This window comes from Suricata suricatta, chromosome 16 (assembly GCF_006229205.1).
Source record: "Suricata suricatta isolate VVHF042 chromosome 16, meerkat_22Aug2017_6uvM2_HiC, whole genome shotgun sequence".
Classification (NCBI taxonomy): domain Eukaryota; kingdom Metazoa; phylum Chordata; class Mammalia; order Carnivora; family Herpestidae; genus Suricata; species Suricata suricatta.
This window is the reverse complement of record NC_043715.1, coordinates 9,726,974-9,737,354: the sequence shown is the minus strand read 5'-3', so window position 1 is coordinate 9,737,354 and position 10,381 is coordinate 9,726,974.

Genomic DNA, 10,381 nt, shown 5'->3' with positions numbered 1-10,381 from the left:
TTTTCCACGTCATTGCCAACACTTGTTATTTCTTATCTTATTAGCCATTCTGCCAGGTGTGTGAGGTGATGTCTCATGATGGTTTTAATTTTGTGTTTTCCTGACGATTAGTGATATTGAGCATCTTTTCATGGGTCTCTTGGCTGTCTGCATGTCGTCGTTGGAGAAATGTCTATTCATTTCCTGTGCCCATTTTGTAATCAGAGTATTTGTATTTTTGATATTGACTTGTGTGAGCTATTTCTGTACTTTGGAAATTAACCCTTTATCAGTTATATCATTTATAAATATCTTCTCGCATTCATTGGGTTGCTTTTTGTTTTGTTGATGGTTTCCTTCACTGTGCAAAAACTTCTTTTTAGGAAGCTTGAGATGTAGTGATTTTCACTGAAACTGAGAAACATGAAACCAACATCAAAATCCTAACATACTGTGCAACAACTTTATAATATGACAGAGTTCTATTTGTTTATTTTTGCTTCTGCTGCCCTTGCCTGAGGAGATAGCTTCAGAAAATATTGCTAAGAACCATTGTCCAAGCGTTTACTGCCTGTGCCCTCTTCTAGAAGTTTTATGGTTTCTGGTCTGACATTTAAGTCTGTAATCCATTTTGAGTTTATTTTTGTGTATGGTGTAAGATGTTAGTCTGTTTTCATTCTTTTGCATGTAGCTGTTCAGTTTTCCCTTCATCATTTGTTCAGGAGACTGTATTTCCCCCATTTTATGTTCCTGCCTGCTTTGTTGAGGAATAATTGAGTATATAAGCTTGGGTTTATTTTGGGGTATTTTCTTAGTTTTGATGCAAATGTAAATGGGATTGTTTTCTTAATTGTTCTTTCTGATAGTTCACTGTAGTGTATAGAAATGCAACAGATTTATGCATATTTTGTATTCTGCAATTTTCTGAATTTATTTATTCTAATAGTTTTTGTGGAGTTTTAGGGTTTTCTATAGATGGCATCATGTCAGTCGCAAATAGTGACAAACTTATTTCTTTTTCAATTTGTATGCCTTTTATTTCTTTCTCTTGTCTAATTGCTGGGGCTAAAGTGAGAGTGGGCATCCTTATCTTCTTCCTGATCTTAGAGGAAAAGCTCTAAGCTTTTTACCATTGAGTGTGATAATAGCTGTGACTTTTGTTGTGTTGAGGTCTGTAACCTCTGTACTGATTTTGTTGAGAGGTTTTATCATAAGTAGATGTTGAATTTCATTAAATGTTTTTCTCTGTATTTATTGAGATGATCAAATGAGTTTTGCTCCTTTTGTTGTTGTTGTTAATGTGGTGTATCATGTTGATCGGTGGATATTGAACCATCCTTGTATTCCTGGAGTCAACCCCACTTGATCACAGTATATGATTCTTTTTATTGTTGAGCTTGGTTTGCTAATATTTTGTTGAGGGTTGTTGGATCTATGTTCATCAAGAATATTGGTCTGTACTTTTCTTTTGTAGTGGTCTCTGGTCTTAAAGAATGTTTGGAAGCATTCCTTCCTCTACAATTCTTTAGAATTGAGAAGGATAAGCACTAATTTATCTTTAAATGTTTGGTAGAATTCACCTGTGAAGCTGTCTGATCTTGGAATTTTTGTTTGTTGGGAGTGTTTAAATTACTGATTCAATTTTATTACTCATAATTGGTCTGTTCATATTTTGTTCCTTCTTACTTCAGTCTTGGAAAATTGTGTTTCTAGGAATTTATCCATTTCTTCTAGGCTGTCCTATATGTTGCCATGTAATTGTTCTTTGTACTGTCTTATGATCCTCATACTTCTATGGTATGAGTTGTAACTTCTCTTTCATTTCTGATTTTATTTATTTGGGCCCTCCTTTTTCCCTGATGCTTCTGGCTAAAGGTGTTTATCAGTTTTGTTTATCTTTTCAAAGAAACAGTCCTTAGTTTCTTGATTTTTTTTTGCCTTCATTTCATTTATTTCCACTTGATCATTATTATTTCCTCCCTTCTAATAACTTTGGGGTTTGTTTATTCTGCTTTTTCTGGTTCCTTTAGGTGTAAGGTTTAGATTATTTGAGAGTTTTCTTGTTTCCTGAGGTAGACCTGTACGACTATAAACTTCCCTCTTAGAACTATTTTTGTTGTGCCTCATAGATTATGGACTGTTGTATTTCCATTTTTATTTGTCTCAAGGTATTTTTTTATTTCCTATTTGACTTTTTATTGATCCATTGGTTGTTTACTAGCCTGTTGTTTAGCCCCCATGTGTTCGTGTTATTTTCTAGTTTTCTTCTTCTAGTTGATTTTTAGTTTTGTGTCATTTCTAGAGATTGGAAAAGCTGCTTATTATGATCTCAATCTTCTTAAAGTTATTGAGACTTGCCTTGTGACCTAAGAGGTGACCCATCTTAGAGAATGTTTCATATATACTTGACAAGAATGTGTGTTCTGCTGTTTTTGATGGATTGCTCTGTATATATCTTTTAAGTCCATCTGGTCTAATGTGCCATTTTAGGCCAAGGCTTTATTGATTTTCTTATCCATTGATTAGTGGGGCAGTAAAGTCTCCTACTATTATTGTTCTACTGTCAATTTCTTTTTTATTTATGTTAATATTTGCTTCGTGTATTTAGGTGCTCCATGGATAGCCCCTAAATATGTGTGGATGTATAGATATTTACAAGAGATATTTCCTCTTATTGGATTAATTCCTTTATCAGTATGTAATTGTGTTTTTTGTTTTCTTATTATAGTTTTAAAATCTGTTTGGTCAAATATAGGTATTGCTACCCTAGTTTTCTTTTCATTTCCATTTGCATGGAATGTCTTTTTCCATCTCGCCACTTTCAGTCTATATGTGCCTTTCCATCTGAGGTGACTTTCTTGTAGGCAGCCTATAGATATTAGCCATTCAACTACCCTATGTTGATTAACTGTTAATAATATGTAATTATTAACAGATGTGTGCTTATTGCCATTTCGTTGATTTCTGTTTGTTTTTGGTAGTTCTTCTCTGCTTTCTTCTTATTCTCTTATAATTTGGTCACTAAGTGTTTTTATTCCTTTCTCTTTATTTTTTGTATGCTTATTACAAGTATTTGGTTTGTGGTTATCATGAGGTTCATGCAGAACCTCCTATGTATATAACAGTCTATATTAAGCTGACTGTTGCTAGAGTTCAAATGCATTCTAGAAGCACTACATTTTGTTTTTGTTTTTGTTGTCATATTTTACATTTTATTATTTTGTATATCCATTGACTAAATTACTGTAGGTCTAGATGATTTTACTACTCTTGGCTTTTAACCTCCATACCAGCTCTAAGGGTGATTGATCCACTACCATATGCTTATTTTTACCAGGGAGATTTTTTTCTTTCATAATTATTGCCAGTGATGGCTGTTTCTTTTCAGGTTAAAGAAGTGCCCTTAACATTTCTTGTCAGGCCAGTTTGGTGGTGATGCATTCCTTTAGCATTTGCTTGTCTGGGAAATTCCTTATCTCTTCTTTGATTCTGAGTAGTAACCTTGCTAGTAGAGTTGTACTCTTGGTTGTACGTTTCTTTACTTTTGACTATATTGTGGGGCTCCCTCCTGACTTGTAAATTTTCTGCTGAACGATCACCTGATAGCCTTGTGGGGGCTCCCTTGTAGGTATCTAGTGTTTTTCTTGGTGCTGCTTTTAAGATTATCTATCTTCAACTATTGACACTTTGGTCATAATGTGTCTTGTGAAACTCTGTGTCATTTTATTTGGGATGCTCTGTGGTTCCTGGATGTGGGAGTCTGTTTCCTTTGCCAGGTTAAGGATGTTTTCAGCCATTATTCCTTCAAACAGGTTTTCTGTCCCTTACTCTCTGCTCATTCTGGAACCCCTCCAATGTGACCATTAGCTGCTTGATGTTGTCCCAGAGTTCCTTAAACTAGACCCCTTAATTTTTTTTTCTATTCTGATTGGGTGTTATCTAGTACCTTGTCCTCAAGATTGCTGATCCATTTTTCAGCATCATCTAATTTGCTATTCATTCCCTCTATGTATTTTCATGTCAGTTATAATATTCTTCAACTCTGATTGGTTCTTTTTTACATTTTCCTTTTTTTTTTTTGGTTGAAGTTCTCACTGTGTTCACCTACCCTTCTTCCAAGTTCAGTGAGCATCTTTATGGCCTTTACTTGGAACTCTTTATTCGGTAGATTGCTTATCTCCATTTCATGCAGTTCTTTTTCCTAGGTTCTGTCTTGTTTTTTCATTTGGAACATACTCTTCTGTCTCCTCATTTTGCCTACCTCTCTGTGTTTTTTTCTATGTACTTAGTAGATGAGTTATGTCTTCTAATCTTAAAAGGGTGGCTTTATTAAGACAGTGTCCCATGGGCCTCAGTAGCACAATTCCCCCCTTGTCACTTGAGCCAGGTGGGTCCCCTGGTTAATGGACCCCACTGTTGTGGTTGGCCCGACTGGTGCACACTTACAGTTATGTGGGGTTGTCCCCCAGTGTGGATGCCTGTGAGGCCTAGACTTGACTGCTTGTGAGCATGCTGGCAAGCAAGGATAGCCACCGGGGGTGGGGACTGCTTGGTGGGGGAACATCAGGGCTGGCTGAGGCCGCCCCCTGGGTGTGGTGTGGCAGGAGCCATCCAAGGTAGGCCAGTTGGGCAGGGACCACAGTGCTGGCACAGTAGATGAAAAGAGACAGAAATGGGCCCAGCTAGGTAGAAGAGGAATGAACCAAAAGTGGTGTCCACCAGCACTTCTGTCTCAAGTGAACATTCCAACGGATCCTTCTGGCACATGCCCTAAAATTAGTCAGTGATGCTTCTTCATGTGTAACCCAGCTGCTTTTCAAACCTCTGCCCTGGGACTGGGTGAGATTGTGGAGATGCCCTTTAAGATCCGTGTCCCTTCAGCTCTCCCTGACATTAGCACCGCAGATTTTCAAAGCAGACATCATGGAGGCTCACCTTCCCTGTGCAGGTTCGCTGGGCTGGGGAGACTGATGTGGGGCTCAGACCTCTTGGCTCCTCCGGGAGGGCCTCTGCAGTTGTGATAGCTCTCCTGCATGTGTGCGGCTCTGCCAAGGGGCGTGCATCCTGACGAGACCAGGTCTCTGCCCTCCCTGCCCATCTCTATGTCTATGATCTCTTCTGCTGGACTTAAGTCTGTTCTCAGAGACTGTGGTTCTATATGGCGTTATAGATTTGGTATGTCTGTAGGAGCAAGTGAGCTCAGGATCTTCCTACTCCAGCATCTTCATACCACCTTGCATATTTTTAAATTTAAACTGCTTCATGGAGATACAATTTACATGCCATAAAATGTATCCATTTAAAAGTGTCCAATCCTGGGACACCTGGGTGGATCAATTGGTTAAGCATCTTCCTCTTTTTTTTTTTCAAAGTTTTTAATTTAATTTTGAGAGACAGAGACAGTGCGAACAGGGGAGGGGCAGAGAGAGAGGGAGACACAGAATCTGAAGCAGGCTCCAGGCTCCAAGCTAGCTGTCAGCACAGAGCCCGATGCGGGGCTCGAACCCACTAACTGCGAGATCATGACCTGAGCCGAAGCCGGACGCTCAACCGACTGAGCCACCCAGGCGCCCCTAAGCATCTTCCTCTTGATTTTGGCTCAGGTCATGATCTCATGATCCTTGGGATCAAGCCCCACATTGGGCTGTGCGCCAACAGTGTGGAGCCTGCTTGAGATTCTGCCCCTTTACTGCTCTCTCTCTCTTTGAAAAATAAATCAATAAACATTAAAAAATTAAAAAAAGATGTAATTGTCCAACCCAGTGGTTTTTAGTTTGTGACCTTCAACATTATTCTTAATTCAAAGTTCAAGGCAAAGTAATGGCTCAGACAATTGGAGAGGGAAAGGGTCAGATATTTGTAAAAACTGGTACTTTTATGAGGTCACCTTTGCCCTACATAGAGGAAATATGACATTTGTTATGCTTCTCATGGTTCTGGAGTATGTATTTCTTTTGGGGGAGGAGAATTGAAGTTAATAGCACATGAAGTCAGCAATGTTTCTTATTAGGTTTCGAGTTGAAACTTACTACTCATTAAAATTGTCCTTAAATGCAATGTGTTTGCCTGTCAAGTTAAAAAATGAGTATTTTATAACACAGTGGAAAGTGTACTTGTATGAAAATTATTATAACTGACTTTACACCTAGACTTATCATTAACTCACTGTGTAATTTTAGGAAAGGCCCTCAAATATTTCGTCCTGTATGCCTACATCTGTGAGGGAGAGAGAGTGAAACACTGAAATCCTCTTCTAGTTCCTAATTTCTTTTCTTTTTTTTTTTTTTAAATAAGCTTATCTACTTATTTTGAGAGAAAGAGAACAAGAATGAGCAAGCAGGGGAGGGGCGGAGAGAAAGGGAGAGAGAGAGTCCCCAGGAGCCTCCACACTGTCTGTGCAGAGCTCAATGCTAGGCTCGATCTCACGATCTGTGAGATCAGGACCTGAGCTGAAACCAAGAGTCAGACACTCGACCGACGGAGCCTCCAGGCTCCCTCCAGTAGTTCACTTCTATACGATAATGTGCAAGTGTGCCACTTTCTACTTATTGCTACAATTTGGTGACTATTATTTTGAAGGGGAAAAAAAGTCTACAGTCTTCACGATCCCAATTTGTGTATGTGATCTTATCATATTCTGTGTGACAACAATACAGCCTAAAAACACACGTTATCAAATATTGACTGAGATGAGTGTAAAAGCGAGGAGTTAAAAAAAAAATCTTAGGACTATACGATCTTGGACCATTGCCTGATTGTATAGATAAGAATCTTATATTTGCAAATACCAGTCCCTAGGAGTCTGGAACAGGATCTGCTTCTTTTGTTCAGACCTCACAGTGCAATTGGTGCTCACTAAATACCTCTTGAAAGAATGAATATATTTTGGCTAGTAAACGTAGAAAAGAGAACGTTAGTGTAGGCAAACTGAACTACACAAGGGTGAGTGTGACTCTGTGTCAGAGAGATCGTTAGCATGAGGACACTCACCTCTAAGAAAATGTGAAGTGTTTGCCCCCTCAGCAGACCTATCTGCAAGTAATAAAAACCCTAGACAATGTGGGCATCGTAACAAAGGAAAAAAAATTGCTGAGCACAAAAACAATTATGCCTTTTTTGGTTTAGGACTGTGCAGACGTATAAATAGACATGTTCATTTTAAGTATCTGGAGCCAATATGAAAAAAACAATGACCCTGTAAATTAATGAAATGAGTCACGGAACAAGAAAAATCAGAGGCCCACAACAGCACAATTTTAGGGAACATGAAATTACCTTGTTGGCACTTTAGCGTGACCAGAAGTATTGTTGTAGCCGCTCTTGCTGATATTTTCAAAGACTTTGTGTCCTTTTCTTCTGTTGTACCAAAGCTGAGGTTACCATTTTCGTTCGCTCCAGTCAGCCAAAGCATTTCTGGCAATTTGTGAGCAAGTGACAGTTGGCCTTGATTCATAAAAGTGATTAATCCACCTCTCGGCACCCAGTGACCCGGCAGGAAAGAGAACGGAAGCCTTCGCTCTGCCTGGACTCCGGGTCTCGGGCACAGCTGGGTGTCGTGCCCTGTGGGCCTCCCGTGCTCCTGCGCAAGGCCCAGAGCCACTGTCCGATAGGGACTTGGTTGGCCGCTCTGTTGTACGCCCTTTCTTTTTTAGAAAACGCAGCAACAAGTTCTTGCACGTGAGGGCTTACCAGAGAGAAATGGCCAGTTCCCCTCAAGCCTGCTGTTCGGGCCGCCCACCCAACCCCGTGCTAGGCGACCCATGCTGGTTGGGACTAAGAAACCGAGATGGGGGTGGTGCTGGGTGGTTCAGTCGGTGGAGCATCCAAATTTTGGCTCAGGTCATGCTCTCACTGCTGCTGGGTTCAAGCCCCACATAGGGCTCCGTGCTGATAGCTCAGGGTGGGAGCCTGCTTCAAATATTCTCTCTCTCTCTCTCTCTCTGCTTCTCCCCTGCTTGTGCTCTGTCTCTCTCAAAAGTAAACATTAAAAAATAATAATAAAAATAAGAAACTGAGACAAAGATGACCAGGGAACTGGTCCTTGACCCATTATCTAGAGTCCCAAGAGTTTCCCAGGTAAAGTGCCTGCAGAAGCCGAGAGCAGGGAAAACCCCCTTTACTACTTACTGGTGGAGCTCAGTCCAGGCCACAGCAGAGCTGGCCCCCGGACACTGTGCCGAGGGACTGCTGGTACCCCCCTGAGGAAGACAGACCCAAGTCCCTTTCTTCATTGGCCCTCGACCACTGGTTCCAAAACTAGCTTCTCCTTGGAGAAACTCGAATGTCTTTTAAAATATAAATGCCCAGGCCCCACTCCCACAATTCACGACATTTCTGGAATGGGCCCTGGGAATGTATAAAATATCCTTAAGTGATTGTAATGCAGCTAATGATTTAGAAACCATTGTTCTGAGACTTACTCTAGATCCAACCTGACTTTCGAAAGGGATGGGGCAGGGGAGAGAAAACCATGTTTCCAAGAAAGGCGAGATCCTCAACCCCACAGTACATGGAAGAGAGGACTGTGCTAAGGAACAGTAGGGCTGGCTTGGCCTCCTGACAAGAGGGGGCTGCCCGGTCCTTCCTGCGCTCCGGCCACATAAAAGACGAGAGAGGAGGGAGTCAGTCGGAGGGAGAGACATGTCTGGGCCTCGTCTCCAGCAGGAACAGCCTCTGGCCCTGGTTCACCTTCAAAGACCATTTCTCAAGGGCTCTGTTAACTTTTATTTATTACAGTGCAAGTGCCACTCTCTACCGCACGCTCAGTTTTAACAAGTCAGTCAGCCATAGACGGGGGGTTAAGGAGTGCCGAGCGTTCTTCCCGACTTTTCCAACACACGGCACTGGCATCATGGCACTGCGCTAGGGGATGTCCTAACTGAACAGGGCAGAGGCAGCCTAAATGGGGAGGCCAAGGCAATGCAGGCAAGAAGGAAGGAGGCTGGAGACAAACTGGAGGACTGGGGAGACATGGCCCACAAGGTTTCCTTTTTCTAGACACTAGTGCATCCTTTTCAGTCCAGTTAGGATGCTAGGAACAATCTTTGAGCCTCTATGTCCCATTAAAACAACTAACAATTGGGGCACCTGGGTGGCTCAGTCGGTTAAGCCTCCGACTTCGGCTCGGATCTCTTTGAGCCCCCGCGTCAGGCTCTGTGTTGACAGCTGGCTCAGAGTCTGGAGCCTGCTTCCGGGTCTGTGTCTCCTTCTCTCTCTGCCCCTCCCCCTCTCATGCTCTGTCTCTCTCTGTATCAAAAATAAATAAAACATTTAAAAAAATTTAAGAAAACAACTAACAATTATATAAAGACATCTTGTTATTAAATGGCCTGATTATGAACACAAATATGTCCCTCACTAAAGACAGTTTAGGAAAACAAATGTACCTTGCAGGTATGGCTTTGTAACGTTCAGACGGGATGGTGGTTGTGTGCAGAGTGGAGGCAGTTGGCCATTACTTGGCATACATAACTGAGCACATTCAGAAAAATGCATTCTGGGGGTTACTCCTGATGGCTTCTCTATGCCCAGAAATAGAAATCAAAGTCACTGACATCATGATTCTCCCTCCATGTCTATCAGGAAAAGGGACAATTAGATAGTTTGCCTTTTCCAGGCACAAATGTCAGGATTAAAGATAAAAATCCTCTTACTGACAGAAAATTCTAGCTTTATCTTCAGCTTAGTGATGCTATCCTGAAGGTTCCTGAGGAACTCTCAACAGTTTCCCTAATCTCACTGAGGAAATTTTTTTCAGATATGAATTCTGTAGACCAATTAGAGTGACTATTTTTAACTGAAATGAACAATTAAAAAAATTTTTTTTGAAACGTTTGTCGTTGTTTTTTAAGAGACAGAGACTGAGCACAAAATGGGGAGGGACAGAGAGAGAGGAAGCACAGAATCCAAAGCAGACTCCAGGCTCTGAGCTGTCAGCATGGAGCCCGATGTGGGGCTCGAACTCACAAACTCTGAGATCATGACCTGAACCGAAGTCAGATGCTTAACTGACTAAGCCACTCAGGTGTTCCCTAAATGTTTGTTTTTTATGGCGCTCACTTTTATGGATACCTTGGAGAAAATATGTGATCTCTGAATCCCAGAGTCCTCTCTGCAAAGGGAAAAAAAGTAGTATCTTCCTAGAGTGTTGTGAGGACTAAAAAAGATTACATACATATATAAAGAGGTTAGCTCAGTCCCTGGCGCCCATTAAACACGAAATATGATTGCTTTCATTAATCTTTTATTACCAAAAGGCACAAGGATGTCTTCTCTTTTCTGTTATTTAAATGTTTATTTTTGAGAGAGAGAAAGAGTGAGAGAGAGAGAGCACGAGCAGGGAAGGGCAGAGAGTGAGAGGGAGACACAGAATCCGAAGGAGGCTCTAGGCTCTGAGCTGTCA